Here is a 16,519-nt window from a genome sequence, read left to right on the forward strand (position 1 = left end):
TCCATGACATCTTGAAAATAGCTAAAAAACTTACATATTGGTCCACTCCAAGAGACTATGCAGGGGAAAATAATAGGAATAATTATTTACACATATGAAAAGAAAATTTTATTGGCAAACACCATGAGATTGTATAAGAAGAAGAAATGAAACTCAGATTTGTGAATTCCATTAACCCATTTATCATCAGAAAGTATTGTAGATTTCTGTTCTGTTCCGTAATCTTTTTTTGCCCCTCTTTGCTTTGCTTTGCTTTGTATCTTCAGCAGTCTTTTGGATGATTTTTCATAACATCACCCTGTTTTCTCTAAGTGCTCATTACTCAGTCGTGGCCAACTTGTTGTGACCCCATGGACTGTAACCCACCAAGCTCCTCTGGTCCATGGGATTTTCCAGGCAAGAATATTGGATAGCCATTCCCTTCTCCAGGGGCTCTTAGTGTGGAATAGGAGGAACATGTTTTATTTATGCCTGGGTCTGGAAAGTAAAGGGAAAAATTAGCCCTGAAAGTCAGAGACAGTCATAAGGATACTAAAGACCTGCTGGTGGAGACCTCTGTTTCTCCATGAATTCTTTGTGCCAGTTCCATGAGAATATGTGAGGTGTGTGAGTGAGAATACCCATGATTTCTTCCACTCCTTCCTGAGGATTTGGTGACTGATCTGGACTCTAATCTTGGTCATAATATGTACTAAATCCAGACACAGTTTTAAGTTTGTTTAAATTCACAATTTCATTCTCACCTCAAAACAAATTGAAATATATATGACTAATTTTACATATTAAAAGCTTTAGATTTCAGGGCATAAGTTATTTGTACAAAATAATACAGCACACTGAGATCCAGTCATCTTCAAGGCAATATGTTGGTCTATTACCAGTCATCACATTGATTGAAAAATGTCCTGCAGTTAATATTTAACTCCTACTGCTCTTTTAATTAAGCAATTTACATAAATGCATTTTTACTACACTCAAAATGCCTAGGAAAATAAATTTTAATATATGAGATGCAGAATAACTCTGTATGTAACCTTACAATTAACTGTGAGAATAATTTTAATTTAAGGATTAAATTTTAAATTAATGTCAAAATAGCTCATCTATAAAGTATGTGCCAGAACTTCCAGAGTATTGATTTCCAACAGAATTTATTATGTTTTGTAATTTAACCCCAAAAGGGTACTTGCCTACTCAGAATTCTTCTCAACTGTTCAGTTTGATTACTAGTCCTATTATTCTGAGAAAGGAATGGCAACCGACTCCAGTATTCTTGCCTGGAAAATCCCATGGATAAAGGAGCCTGGTGGACTTCAATCCATAGGGTCTCAAAGAGTTAGACACAGCTGAAGTAACTGAGCATGCGCAGTCCCAATATTTATTCCAAATAAATATTACTTCTGATGATTTGGTCAATTATTTTAGAAAAATTTAAAGATTACACTTCTAAAAGCAAATAAAATTTCTGCATTAGTTTAAACAACATTCTGAGGAGTCTGGTATTACCAATTTAACCATTTATACACTACTAGAAATGTGCTTAGTTTCATATTCATTTTATAGACTTATTGCTAACAAACAATGGGAAATTTGGAGTTTTGAGGACTAAAATGAAATGTTTTGACACTTGACCTGGGATTGCAGCATATACATTGTCGAATGAAATATTAAGGAATAGAGGAGATTCATTTGTTCATCAAAGAAATATTTTTTAGTATGGTCTATGAATAAGAATTTTTACTAGTCTTTGAGGATGTACAGATGAACTACACAATGCCAAGCCTCAAGAAACTGGCAATGTAATGAATAGAAAATAAATCAATAATTAAAATGAGCTGTGACAATCAATTAAATTATGTAAATCCATGATTAACATAGAACAACAACACCATAATTTAAGCAAATACTATTGCCACAAAAACTCAAATAATTAGATATATATAAGATAAAATATACACCAGCCACAAGTCTTTAAAAGAAACAAAAAGAAAAATATGAATCTAGGTAGACTATGAAGTAAATCTACTAAATGAAGTTTTTATTATTTGAGAAACAAGTTATAAGCACATGCTGTTGTAAGTCACTTCAGTCATGTCTGACTCTTTGCAACCCCGTGGACTGTAGCCCACCAGGCTCCTCTGTCCATGGGATTCTCCAGGCAAGAATACTGGAGTGGATTGCCCTTTGTATGTCATTATACATATATATAAATCATTGAACTCTTAGAAAAGATTAACAGTTTTAACATAACTTCCTTTTCTATTGAGTAGGAAAATAAATGACATAACTGAATTAAGTAATTATTACAGATTATATGATAATTATATGTCTAAATTTTCACCTTGCAATGAATGAATAAAGCTTTGACTAGTGTCCATTAAACAGTTACAGTAAATATATATGATTGACCTTTTGGAGAAATTCAGTAAACTCTGAAAATCAGAAACTGTGAAACAAACTTTTGGAAAACAAATGAAGATGGACAGTCAAATTAAATACTGAAAATTATGAGTTACAAAAGCAGTAAAACAGCAACATGGCTAAGTCATTCCAAGGGCCAGGTCTTTGTAAAATATGAAGTTGTCAAATAATGCTTTTTGACTTTTGGTCAAAGGAAAGGGAGATAACATGAATACATATAAGTTGAAGGCAGAATAGATATTAGATATTATAATAAAATAGTATAATTCTAAAACAAAATAATATCAGAACATTATGTTTCTATGAGAAAAAAAAGGTCTAAAATAGTTAAAAATAGGATATACAGTTTACCTAGTACAACTGAAAGAAAACTTTAAAGCTATCACATTCAAATTCTATGAAAAAGCATCTTCTTTCCCACTGAAGGTTTGCCCAACTGCTGAAACTCAGGACTCTTATTGCAACCAAAATAGAGCAATATGGTGACAAAGTTTCTCAAAAATTGGACTTGTGTTTCTGGAGTTTTGGAGGAAGTATGAATATTGAGGCTGGAGACAATATCTTGTGTGAGGTTTCTAAAGGCAGGGGTTTTTGATTGTAGCCAGCAAAAGGTTGGAAAAGATTTTTGGGATAGTCTGCCTGAGATGAGGGCAACAGACTCCCATGTCCAATCTCTGCACTTTTTGAAGAATAAAAAGGGTCTCATAATGGTGTATAGAGCCTAGAATAGGCATCAGAGCTGTTGGTGCCCAGAGAGGCCATATCCCGTGCAGAAGAAACAGATGCTCATCAGGGCCAAAAGTGAAATGAGTTGTTCTCACTCAGGTGTTTCTATGTGACTGGGAGTGAAGCTAAAATCTACCTCAAGAAATCATACACATTGTGAACTCAGAAATCACACACCAGTGGAAGTCACTAGCAATGGAGAGAACCTGATAGAAACTGACCAAATCAGCATGAGCCTGGAGACATCCCTTACCACTGGAGGTTAGTCCATATTCATAAGAAAACCACTGGTCTCCACTTTTCCCTCTCCCTGTCCCATGCCCAAAGGGCTGTGGCCAGGGAGTGAAAGAGCAGACCACTGTCTCTTCTGCTTTCCAGCTTTAAGTTCCCCCTAAAAAGAAAAGAAAACAAAAAAAAAATACAAGTGAGAAATGCTCAGTGCTAGAGGGAGGAAAGTTGTTGAATAAAATAAGATACTGGAATCTTAAAATGTACTGAATACTGAATTCAATTTTAATATACAAAAGTAGGGAACTTAAGGGAAGTAGTAATTGAAAGAGAAGAATTAAATCAATTGAAGATAGAAGACATAAAACTAAAAGTCATTATGCTAATTAACGAATGAATTGTGATTCCTCGATAAGTAGGTTATGTACAGGATAAATGTATGGCTGTATGTTCAAGGACGATATTCTGGCAAGTTACAAACTAAATTTTTAACAGTGGCTGGTTATCTCTAGGAAGTAAGATTTTAAAAGGGCGATATTATAAAAGAAAATATATTTTCAGGTTGTAAGACTGTTTTAAAGAAAAATTTTATAACAAAATATAATGTGTGTGCATGCAATCACTCAGTCATGCCTGATTCATTACAACTCCATGGACTGATGGACTGTAGCCCACCAGGGCACTCTGTCCATGGGATTTTTCAGGCAAGAATACTAGAGTGGGTTGCCATTTCCTCCTCCAGGGATCTTCCCAACCCTAGGATTGAACCGACATCTCCTGTAGTGGCAGGCAAATTAAATATGATAAAATATATTAATTTTACAATTATAGATTAATTGAAAACAACATCATAAATTCAATTTCATAACATTCAGAAAGAACATATGCCTGAGCAGGGAATGGAATAAGTTCTGTCCTGCTTTTCAGAAACAGTCGGGATTCTTTACATTTAAGTAAGTGCTCATGTAGCAGAAAGGGGATAATTTCACAAATTAAAACTGGTAGAATGTTAGCTAATACTTAAGCTAATACTTTAAAAGCTAATAGCTTCTATTGTTTGTTAAGGACAAGGATTTTGCTTATTATTGACTTGTCATGAGTGGCTACTTCTCATATATGTGATAATGTGAGACAAAAATTGCTTGGGTAATTTAAAGCCACAAATAATACACTAATATCATTTTCGACAGTATTTTCCATCTCTCCCTCTGTATAAGCTCTCAGCAATACTACTAGCAATTGCAAATACTGATTCAGGTTTTACAGCATCTCTGTTGTTTTCCTCCAACTCTTTGATGGACCTCTTGACATGAAGGGAAATAATTGAAAAGTGGTCATCAACAGGGAATAATAAAGGGAAAAGGAAAGGGGGAAACTCTATGAATCCAGTACCATTTTAGTCAGGCTATGAAACCTGAAAGTTAAATATAAAATGTTAATTACCTTGCATTTATGTGACTCTATTTCTCAAATATAATAGTATGCAGATGTCGATAGCTCACTTACATTTATTACTAAGGCGGTTCTCTAATTAACTACAGCTTCTCAGATCTCTCTTGTCAATTATGGCATTAAGCTGCATGGGGAGGTTTTAATGATGGCAAACTGGGTAAATGGACACTACTTTTATTGTTCTCTATGTCTTCCATCAATTTGGTTATATCAATTCCAACCCATATAAAATCAACCATGGATTGTTAAAACTGTTTTTTGAGTAAGTGACATATTCAGTGAAGTGAAACAGTGTCTCCATAATTGTCTCTTAGCACTAGGACATTCTTTTCTAGTGGTGGCAGCTGCTCTCTCCTTCTGTCTCTTATTCTGTTGACTAACTAGGCTTAATGATAAAGACTAACTCATCTACCCTCAGTGGTCTCTCTTCATAACCTCTCAGTGCCAGCTTTTATTGCCCATCCTTTCTTTCTCATTCTCTTTCGATCTGTATTAAAAATATGAGTTGTAGTTTCCATTTTCTTCACTTCTCCATAGAAATATAGTTAGGTTTCTCCATTTGGCTCTCAAAGGAGCATATAAAAAGGCTACTTTAAACAAAATTCTAGCTAATTAACTCTTACTCAACTCTCCAGTAATATGCTGGTTGCCCTCACTGCAGCCAGTTGTCATTTTCAAAGTTTATATTCTTGTCAGGATTAATGCAACAAATCTTATCTTTAGTTATCAATGGAACTAAAATTTAAAATACTGCTCTCCTATTAATTAGTTTGCTGTTTTCAAAATCTCATCCCCATCCTGAATTCATTCCTTATCATTTCTATATGAATGATAATTAAATCATTGCTTTTGTTTGTACAGTTTAGTTCAAGGATCCCATATATTGCATTAAAATGCCCTACTTCACCCAACTACCTTGGGCATATAAAAAAGCATGTCATTCAAAAAAATTAGTGATATTTAAGGAATATCTCTCACTGGTTCTATAAATCACAAAGCATTCTGATAAATTGTGGTTTCCAGGAAGAGTCATCATCTTGACACTATAGTCTTTTGAAAATTTTGTTTTGCTTCTTTTTTAACGGAGGATAATTGCTTTACAGAATTTTGTTGTTTTCTGTCAAACCTGAATCAGTCATAGGTATACATATACCTCCTCGCTTTTGAACCTCCCTCCCATCTCGCTCCCCAACCCACCCCTCTATGTTTATACAGAGCCCCTGTTTGAGTTTCCTGAGCCAGACAGTAAATTCCCATTGGCTATCTATTTTACATATGGTAATGTAAGTTTCCATGTTACGCTTATCCATCAGAGGGTAGGCAGAATGAAAACCACAATCACAGAAAACTAATCAAACTGATCACATGGACCACAGCCTTATCTAACTCAATGAAACTATGAGCCATGCCGTGTAGGGCCACCCAAGATGGACGGTTCATAGTGGAGAGTTCTGACAAAACGTGGTCCACTGGAGAAGGGAATGGCAAACCACTTCAGTATTCTTCCATTGAGAATCCCATGAACAGTATGAGAAGGCAAAAAGATATGACACTGAAAGGTAACCCCCCAGGTCAGTAGGTGCCCAATATGCTACTGGAGAAAAGTGGAGAAATAACTCCAGAAAGAATGAAGAGACAGAGCCAAAGCAAAAACAACACCCAGTTGTAGATGTGACTGGTGATGGAAGTAAAGCCCAATGCTGTAAAGAATAATATTGCATAACAACCCGGAATGTTTCATCCATGAATCAAGGTAAGTTGGAAGTGGTCAAACAGAAGGTGGCAAGAGTGAACATTGACATTTTAGGAATCAGTGAACTAAAATGGACTGGGATGGACTAATTTAATTCAGATTACTATATTATCTGCTACTGTGGGCAAGAATCCCTTAGAAGAAATGGAGTAGCCCTCATAGTCAACAAAAGAGTCTGAAATGCACTGCTTAGATGCAGTCTCAAAAACAAGAGAATGATCTCTGTTCATTTCCAACATTTCCAACGTTTGCCAAGCAAACTATTCAATATCACAGTAATCCAAGTCTATGCTCCAAGTAGTAATGCTGAGGAAGCTGAAATTGAAGGGGTCTATGATGAGCTACAAGACCTTTTAGAACTAACACCCCAAAAAGATGTCCTTTTCATTACAGAGGACTGGAATGCAAAAGTAGGAAGTCAAGAGATACCTGGAGTAACAGGCAAATTTGGCCTTAAACTACAAAATGAAGCAGGGCAAAGGCTAACAGAGTTTTGCCAAGAGAATGCATTATTATAGCTAACACCCTCTTCTAACAACACAAGAGAAGACTCTACACATGCACATCACCAGATGGCCAATAAGTAAATCAATTAAAGATTGATTATATATTTTTTGTAGCCAAGGTTGGAGAAGCTCTATACAATCAGCAAAAACAAGACCTGGAGTGATTTGTGACTCAGGTCATGAATTCCTTATTGCAAAATTCAGACTTAAATTGAAGAAAGTAGGGTAAACAACTATCTATTCAGGATGACCTAAATTGAATCCCCTACAATTTCACAGTAGAAGTGATAAATAGATTCAAGGGATTAGATCCAATAGACAGTCCCTGAAGAACTATGGACGGAGGTTCCAGACACTGTACAGAAGGCACTGATCAAGATCATCCCCAAGAAAAAGAAATGCAAAAAGGCAAAATGGTTGTCTGAAGAAGGCCTTACAAATAGCTTTGAATAGAAGAGAAGCTGAAAGCAAAGGAGAAAAGAAAAGATATATCCATTTGAATGCACAGTTCCAAAGAATAGGAAGGAGACAAGAATGCCTTCCTCAGTGATCAATGCAAAGAAATAAAGGAAAACAATAGAATGGGAAAGAGTAGAGATCTCTTCAAAAAAATTAGAGATACCAAGGGAACATTTCATGCAAAGATGTGCACAATAAAGGACAGAAATGGTATGGATCTAACAGGAGCAGAAGATATTAAGGAGAGGTGGCAAGAATACACAAAACTATGCAAGAAAGATCTTCATAACCGAGATAACCAAAATGGTGTGATCACTCACCTAGAACAAGACATCCTGGAATGCAAAGGCAAGTGGGCCTTAGAAAGCATCACTACGGACAAAGCTAGTGGAGGTGATGGAATTCCAGCTGATCTATTTCAAATCCTAAAAGATGATGCTGTGAAAGTGTTGCACTCAATATGCCAGCAAATTTGGAAAACTCAGCAGTGGCCACAGGACTGGAAAAGGTCAGTTTTCATTCCAATCCCAAAGAAGGACAATGCCAAAGAATGCTCAAACTAACACATAATGGCACTCATCTCACACACTAGCAAAGTAATGCACAAAATTCTCCAAGCCAGTCTTCAACAGTAGGTCAACCGTTATCTTCCAGATGTTCAAGCTGGATTTAGAAAAGGCAGAGGAATCAGAGATCAAAGTGCCAACATCTATTGGGTCATTGAAAAAGCAAGAAAGTTTCAGAAAAACACCTACTTCTGCTTGATTGACTACGCCAAGTGTTTTATTGTGTGGATCACAACAAACTGCAAAATTCTTAGAGAGATAGGAATACCAGACCACCTGACCTGCCTCCTGAGAAATCTGTATGCAGGTCAGGAAACAACAGTTAGAAATGGACATTGAGCAACAGACTGGTTCGGAAAGGATTATGTGAAGGCTGTATATTGTCACCCTGCTTATTTAACTTACATGCAGAGTACATCATGCAAAATGCCAGGCTGGATGAATTACAAGCTGTAATCAAGATTGCCAGGAGAAATATCAATAACCTCAGATATCAGATGACACCACCCTTATGGCAGAAAGCAAAGAAGAAGTAAAGAACCTCTTGATGAAGGTGAAAGAAGAGAGTGAAAAAGTTGGCTTAAAACTCAACATTCAGAAAATGGAGATCATGGCATCTAGTCCCATTACATCATGGCAAATAGATGGAGAAACAATGGAAACAGTGAGAGGCTTTATATTTGGGGGCTCCAAAATCACTGCAGATAGTGACTGCAGCCACGAAATTAAAAGATGCTTTCTCCTTAGAAGAAAATTTATGAGCAACCTAGACAGCATGTTAAAAAGCAGACATTACTTTATTGATGAAGTTCCGTGTAGTCAAAGCTATTGTTTTTCCAGTAGACATGTATGGATGTGAGCGTTGTACTATAAAGAAAGCTGAGCACCAGAAAATTGATGCTTTTGAACTGTGGTGTTGGAGAATACTCTTGAGAGTCCCTTGGACTGCAAGGAGATCCAACCATTAAATCCTAAAGGAAATCAGTCTTGAATATTAATTGAAAGGACTGGCCACCAGATGCAAAGAAGTGACTCATTGGAAAAGACCCTCATGATGGGAAAGACTGAAGATGGGAGGAGAAGGGGATTACCGAGAATGAGATGGTTGGATGGTATCACTGACTGAATGGACAAGAGTTTGAGTAAATGCCGGGAGTTGCTAAAGGACAGGGAAGCCATCGTGCTACAGTCCATGGGGTCACAAAGAGTTGGACATGACTGAGTGACTGAACTGAACTGAACTGATGTTCCTCTTTCTATACATCTCACACTCTCCTCCCCTCTCACCATGTGCGTAAGTCCATTCTCTATGTCTGTTTCTCCATTGTTGCCCTATAAAGTTCTTCAGTGCTATTTTTCTAGATTCCAAACATATGCATTAGAATACACAATTCTCTTTCTCTTTCTGACTTACTTCCCTCTGTATAATAGGTTCTAGGTTCATCCACTTCATTAGAACTGACTCAAAGTTTTTCCTTTTTATGGCTGAGTAATATTCCATTGTGTATATGCTCCACAACTTCATTACCCATTCATCTGTTGATGGATATCTAGGTTGCTTCCATGTTCCAGCTATTGCAATGAACAATGGGATACATGCGTCTTTTCCAATTTAGGTTTCCTCTGGGTATATGCCTAGAAGTGGGATTTCTGGGTCATATGGTGGTTTTCTTCATATTCTTTTAAGGAATCTCCATATTGTCTTCCATCAGTTCAGTCACTCAGTTGTGTCCGACTCTTTGCGACCCCATGAATCACAGCACGCCAGGCCTCCCTGTCCATCACCAACACCCGGAGTCCACTCAAGCCCATGTCCATCGAGCCAGTGATGCCATCCAGCTATCTCATCCTCTGTCGTCCCCTTCTCCTCCTGCCCCCAATCCCTCCCAGCATCAGGGTCTTTTCCAATGAGTCAACTCTTCACATGAGGTGGCCAAAGTGTTGGAGTTTCAGCTTCAATATCAGTCCTTCCAAAGAACACCTAGGATTGATCTCCTTTAAGATGGACTGGTTGGATCTCCTTGCAGTCCAAGGGACTCTCAAGAGTCTTCTCCAACACCACAGTTCAGAAGCATCAATTTTTTGGCGCTCAGCTTTCTTCACCATCCAACTCTCACATCCATACATGACCAGTGGAAAAACCATAGCCTTGACTAGACGGACCTTTGTTGGCAAAGTAATGTCTCTGCTTTTTAATATGCTGTCTAGGTTGGTCATAACTTTCCTTCCAAGGAGTAAGCATCTTTTAATTTCATTGCTTCAATCACCATCTGCAGTAATTTTGGAGCCCCCCAAAATAAATTCTGACACTGTTTCCACTGTTTCCCCATCTATTTCCCATGAAGTGATGGGACCAGATGCCATGATCTTAATTTTCTGAATGTTGAGCTTTAAGTCAACTTTTTCACTCTCCTCTTTCACTTTCTTCAAGAGGCTTTTTAGTTCCTCTTCACTTTCTGCCATAAGGGTGGTGTCATCTGCATATCTGAGCTTATTGTTTCCATAGTGGCTATAATTTACATTCCCACCAACAGTGCAACAGTGTTCCCTTTTCTCCATACCCTGTCCAGCATTTATTGTTTGTAGACTTTTTGATGATTGCCACTCTGACTGGTGTGAGGTGATATCTCATTGTAGTTTTGATGTGCATTCCTCTGATAATGAGCAATGTTGAGCATCTTTTCATGTGTTTGTTAGCCATCTGTAAGTTTCTTTAGAGAAATGTCTGTTTAGGTCTTTTTCCCACTTTTTGATTGGATTGTTTGTTTTCCTGGTATTGAGTTGTGAGTTGCTTGTGTATTTTGGAAAATTAATCCTTTGTCAGTTGTTTCATTTGCTATTATTTTCTCCCATTCCGAGGGTTGTCTTTTCACCTTGCTTATAGTTTCCTTTGCTGTGCAAAAGCTTTTAAGTATAATCAGGTCCCACTTGTTTACTTTTGTTTTTATGTCCTTTACTCTCAGAGGTGGGTCATAGAGGATCTTGCTTTGATTTATCTCATTAAGTGTTCTGCCTATGTTTTCCTCTAAGAGTTTTATAATTTCTGGTCTTACATTATGTCTTTAATCTATTTTGAGTTTATCTTTGTGTATGGTGTTAGGAAGTGTTCTAATTTCATTCTTTTATATGTAGCTATCCAGTTTTCCTAGCACCATTTATTGAAGAGACAGTCTTTACCCCATTGTATATTCTTGTCTCCTTTGTCAAAATAAAGTACCCATAGGTGCATGGATTTATTTCCGAGCTTTCTATCTTACTCCATTGGTCTATATTTCTGTCTTTGTGCCAGTACCATACTGTCTTGATGACTGTAGCTTTGTAGTATAATCTGAAGTCAGGAAGGTTGATTCCTCTAGCTCGATTCTTCTTTTTCAAGAATGTTTTGGCTATTTGGGATCTTTTGTGTTTCCATGTGAATTGTGAAATTTTTTGTTCTAGTTCTGTGAAAAATGCCATTGGTAATTTGATAGGGGACACACTGAATCTGTAGATTGCTTTTGGTAGTACAGTCATTTTCACAATATTGATTCTTCCTACCCAGGAACATGGAATATTTCTCTATCTGTTTATGTTGTCTTTGATTTAATTCATTAGTGTTTTTAATTATCTGTGTACAGTTTTTTGTCTCATTTGGTAAGCTCATTCCTAAATATTTAATTCTTTTGTTGCAATGGTGAATGGGATTGATTACTTAATTTCTATTTCTGATTTTTCATTGTTAGTATATAGAAATGCAAGTGATCCTGCAACTTTGCTAAATTCACTGATTAGCTCTAGTAATTTTCTGATACTTTCTTTAGGGTTTTCTATATACAGTATCATGTCATCTGCAAACAGTGAGAACTTTACTTTTTTTCCCATCTGGATTCTGTTTGCTTCTTTTTCTTCTCTGATTGCTGTAGCTAGGACTTCCAGAACTATGTTGAATAATAGGAAACTGGACACCCTTATCTTGTTCCTGATCTTAGGAGGAATGCTTTCAGTTTTTCACCATTGAGAATAATGTTTGCTGTAGGCTTATCATAGCCTTAACTATGTTGAGGTACATTCCTTCCATGCCCATTTTTTGAATAGTTTTAATCATAAATAGGTGTTGAATTTTCTCAAAGACTTTTTCTACATCTATTGAGGTTATCATATGGTTTTTACCTTTCAGTTTGTTTATGTCACATTGATTTGTGTCACATTTTGTGACATTTGTGACAGTTTGTGTCACATTGATTTGCATATATAGAAGAATCCTTGCATTCATGGAATGCACGCAACTTTATCATGGTGTATGAACTTTTTCATGTGTTGCTCAATTCTGTTTGCTAAAGTGTTGTTGCGGATTTTTGCATCTATGTTCACCAGTGATATTGGCCTGTAGTTTTCTTTTTGTGTGTGTTGTCTTTATCTGGTTTTGGTATCAGGGTGATGGTGGTTTTGTATACTGAGTTTGGAAGTATTCCTTCCTCTGCAATTTTTTGAGAATTTTATAAGGATAGGTGTTGCTGCTGCTGCTGCTGCTAAGTCACTTCAGTCGTGTCCAACTCTGTGTGACCCCATAGACAGCAGCCCACCAGACTCTGCCGTCCCTGGGATTCTCCAGGCAAGAACACTGGAGTGGGTTGCCATTGCCTTCTCCAAAGGATAGATGTTAGCTCTTCTTAAATGTTTGATAGAATTCTCCTGTGAAGCTACCTAGTCTGGTGCTTTTGTTTTTTGGGTGATTTTTTTTTATCACAGCTTCAATTTCAGTGCTTGTAATTGGGCTGTTCATAATTTCTATTTCTTCCTGGTTCAGTTTGGAAGATTGAACTTTACTAAGAGGCTGTCCATTTCCTGCAGGTTATCCATTTTATTGCCATATCAGTTCAGTTCAGTTCAGTCACTCAGTCATGTCCAACTCTTTGCAACCCCATGAATTTCAGCACGCCAGGCCTCCCATATAGTTATCCATAATAGTCTTTTATAATCTTTTGTATTTCTGCGTTGGTTGTAACCTCTCCTTTTGCATTTCTAATTTTGTTGATTTGATTCTTCTCTCTTTTGTTCTTGGTGAGTAGAGCTAAACGTTTGTCAATTTTGTTTATCTTCTCAAAGAACCAGCTTTTAGTTTTATTAATCTTTACTATTGTTTCTTTCATTTCTTTTTCAATTATTTTGGCTCTGAACTCTATGATTTTTTTTTTCCTTCTACTAATTCTGGGATTTTATTGTTTTTGTTTTTGTTCTTCTTACTCCAGTTGTTTTAGGTGTAAAGTTAGGTTGTCTATTTGATGTTTTTCTTGTTTCTTAAGGCAGGATTGTATTGCTATAAACTTCCATCTAAGAACTGCTTTTGCTGCATCCCATAGGTTTTCAGTTGTCATGTTTTCATTGTCATTTGTTTCTAGATTTTTTTTTTCCTTTTGATTTCTTCAATAATGTGCTGGTTATTTAGAAACATATTGTTTAATCTCCATGTGTTTGTGTTTTTCTACAGTTTTTTTTTTTTTTTCTTCTTGTAATTGATATCTAGTCGCATAGCACTGTGGTCAGAGAAGATGCTTGATATGTTTTCAATTTTCTAATTTACTGAGGTTTGATTTGTGACCTAAGATGTGGTCTATCCTGGAGAATGTTCCAAGTACACTTGAGAAGAAGGTGTATTCTTCTGCATTTGGATGGAATGTCCTGAAGATATTAATGAGATCCATCTTATCTAACATATCATTTAAATTGTGTTTCCTTATTAATTTTCTGTTTTGATGATCTGTCCATTGGTGTGAGTGGGGTGTTAAAGTCTCCCACTATTATTGTGCTACTGTGAATTTCTCCTTTTATGTCTGTTAGTGTTTGTCTTATGTATTGAGGTGCTTCTATGTTGGGTGCATAGATATTTACAATCGTTGTCTTCCTCTTGGATTGATCCCTGATCATTATGGAGTGTCCTTCCTTATCTCTTGTAATCTTCTTTATTTTAAGGTCTAATTTGTCTGATATGAGGATTGCTACTCCAGCTTTTTTTGCTTCCCATTTGCATGGAATATATTTTTCCATCCTCTCACTTTCAGTCTATATGCGTCTTAGATCTGAAGTGGATTTCTTGTAGACAGCATATATTTGGGTCTTGTTTTTGTATCCACTCAGCCAGCCTGTGCCTTTTGGTTTGAGCATTTAATCCATTTACATTTAAAGTAATTATTGATATAGATGTTCCTATTGCCATTTTCTTAATTGTTTGGGGTTGATTTTGTAGATCCTTTTCTTTTCTTATATTTCTTGACTATATAAGTCCCTTTAACATTTGTTGTAAAGCTGGTTTGGTGGTACTGAATTATTTTAATTTTTTCTTATCTGAAAAGCTTTTTATGTCTCCATCAATTTTGAATGAGGTCCTTGTCTTTTACAGAAATCTTGGTGGTAGATTTTTCCCTTTCAGTACTTTAAGTATATCCTGCTATTCCCTTCTGGCCTGCAGAGTTTCTGCTGAAAGATCAGCTGTTAAATGCATGGGGTTTCCTTGTATGTTACTTGTTGCTTTTTCCTTGCTGCTTTTAATGTTCTTCCTTTGTGTTTAGTCTTTGTTAGTTGGATTAATATGTGTCTTGGCATGTTTCTCCTTGGGTTTATTGTGTACAGGACTCTTTGCATCTCTTGGACTTAACTATTTTCCTTTCCATTTTGGGAGAATTTTCAACTATAATCTCTTCAAAAACTTTCTCATATCCTTTCTTTTTCTCCTATTCTTCTGGGACCCCTATAATTTGAATGTTGGTATTTGATATTGTCTCAGAGATCTCTGAGACTATCCTCATTTCTTTTCATTCTTTTTACTTTATTCTGCTCTTCAGAAGTTAGTTCCACCACTTTATCTTCCAGCTTACTGATTCGTTCTTCTGCTTCAGATATTCTGCTATTGATTCCTTCTAGAATATTTTTAATTTCAGTAATTGTGCTGTTTGTCCTGTATGTTTATTATTTAATTCTTATAGGTCTTTGTTAGTTGATTCCTGCATTTTCTCCATTCTGTTTTCAAGGTTTTTGATCATGTTTAGTATCATTATTCTGAATTCTTTTTCAGGTAGTTTGCCTATTTTCTCTCTCTCTCTCTTTTTTTTTTTTTTTTTTTGGACTTCTGTGTTTTTAGTTTGTTCCTTCATTTGTGTAGTATTTCTCTGTCTTTTCATTACTTTTTTTAAACTTATTGTGTTTAAGGTCTCCTTTTCCCAGGCTTCAAGGTTGAATTCTTTCTTCCTTTTGGTTTCTTCCCTCCTAAGGTTGGTCCAGTGTTTTGTGTAAGATTGTGAGATTTGTGCTGTGTTCCCCCCCCCCTTTTGTTTGTTTGTTTGTTTGTTTTTCCTCTGATGGGCAAGGCTGAGTGAGGTGGTAATCCTGTCTGCTGATGATTGGGTTTATGTTTTTGTTTTGTTTATTTTTTAGATGAGGCGTCCTGCACAGGGTGCTGCTGGTGGTTAGGTGATGCCAGGTCTTGTATTCAAGTGGTTTCCTTTGTGTGAGTTCTCCCTATTTGATACTCCCTAGGGTTGGTTCTCTGGTAGTTTAGGGTCTTGGAGTCAGTGCTCCCACTCCAAAGGCTCAAGGCTTGATCTCTGGTCAGGAACGAAGATTCCACAAGTGGTTTGTTATGGCATTAAGTGAGATTAAAACAAATACTGAAAAATGAGAAACCTGAGATGAACCCAAGAAAAATGGTAGTTACAAAATCAAGCAAATAATGATCAAAATAATGGAATACACACACACACACACACACACACACACACACACACACACACATATATATATATATACACCCATAAGTAAAATCAACAGTCCTACAAAAATAAAGTACAGTAGATTGACCCAGAGAACAAAGGAAATTAAAAATTATATGTACCAGTTAAGAACAAAGCTAACTAAAGCACAGACTAGAAAACAAAACTAAAACAAGGTGCCAAGCAGTGAATAAAGCAATGAAAAAAACCCTAACAATTGTTTTACTTCTAATGACCTCTCCTGACTACCTTATGTGTGAAACACAAAAGAAATAACTTTTCAGCAGCATATTTCGGCTAAATAAAAATTGGTGTAGCCAATATGTTGGAATGTGCACCCTGTGGCTATAAATAAAACACAGTTTTATTTTTTAATTTTATTCAATGAGGGAGCTTATTTTTTCTCCCTCTGGATGAAAATGTGTGCTGAATCTAGTATAACAGATGGTTCTAGATTTATCTCAAGTTATAAAACATAATATCAATTTAGAGATTAGAAGCATTTAGTGTAAGATATTAATCAATATTTCAATCTTCATTCAAAGTATTACAATAGCACTTTTATACACACAGGAAAAAAAATAATATTCACACACACAAAAAAACTCTTAAAAAAGCTTTTGCCCCTCTAAACCTGATAGCTTTTTATGCTCTTGCTTGAGAGTT

The 16,519-nt window shown here is 36.2% G+C and overlaps 1 long non-coding RNA gene across 1 annotated transcript in view; it reads right to left on the reverse strand.

Moving 5' to 3' along the window:
* Window positions 1-224: 224 nt before the first annotated feature.
* LOC133072812 (uncharacterized) overlaps window positions 225-16,519 on the reverse strand; it is a 58,687-nt gene continuing 42,392 nt past the window's right edge. The window contains exons 3-4 of the long non-coding RNA XR_009696813.1: window positions 3,369-3,538; window positions 225-477 (exon numbers count right to left, since the gene is read on the reverse strand). This is a non-coding gene — a long non-coding RNA (uncharacterized LOC133072812). The remainder of the gene's footprint in view (window positions 478-3,368; window positions 3,539-16,519) is intronic.

This window comes from Dama dama, chromosome 18, assembly GCF_033118175.1.
Source record: "Dama dama isolate Ldn47 chromosome 18, ASM3311817v1, whole genome shotgun sequence".
Classification (NCBI taxonomy): Eukaryota; Metazoa; Chordata; class Mammalia; order Artiodactyla; family Cervidae; genus Dama; species Dama dama.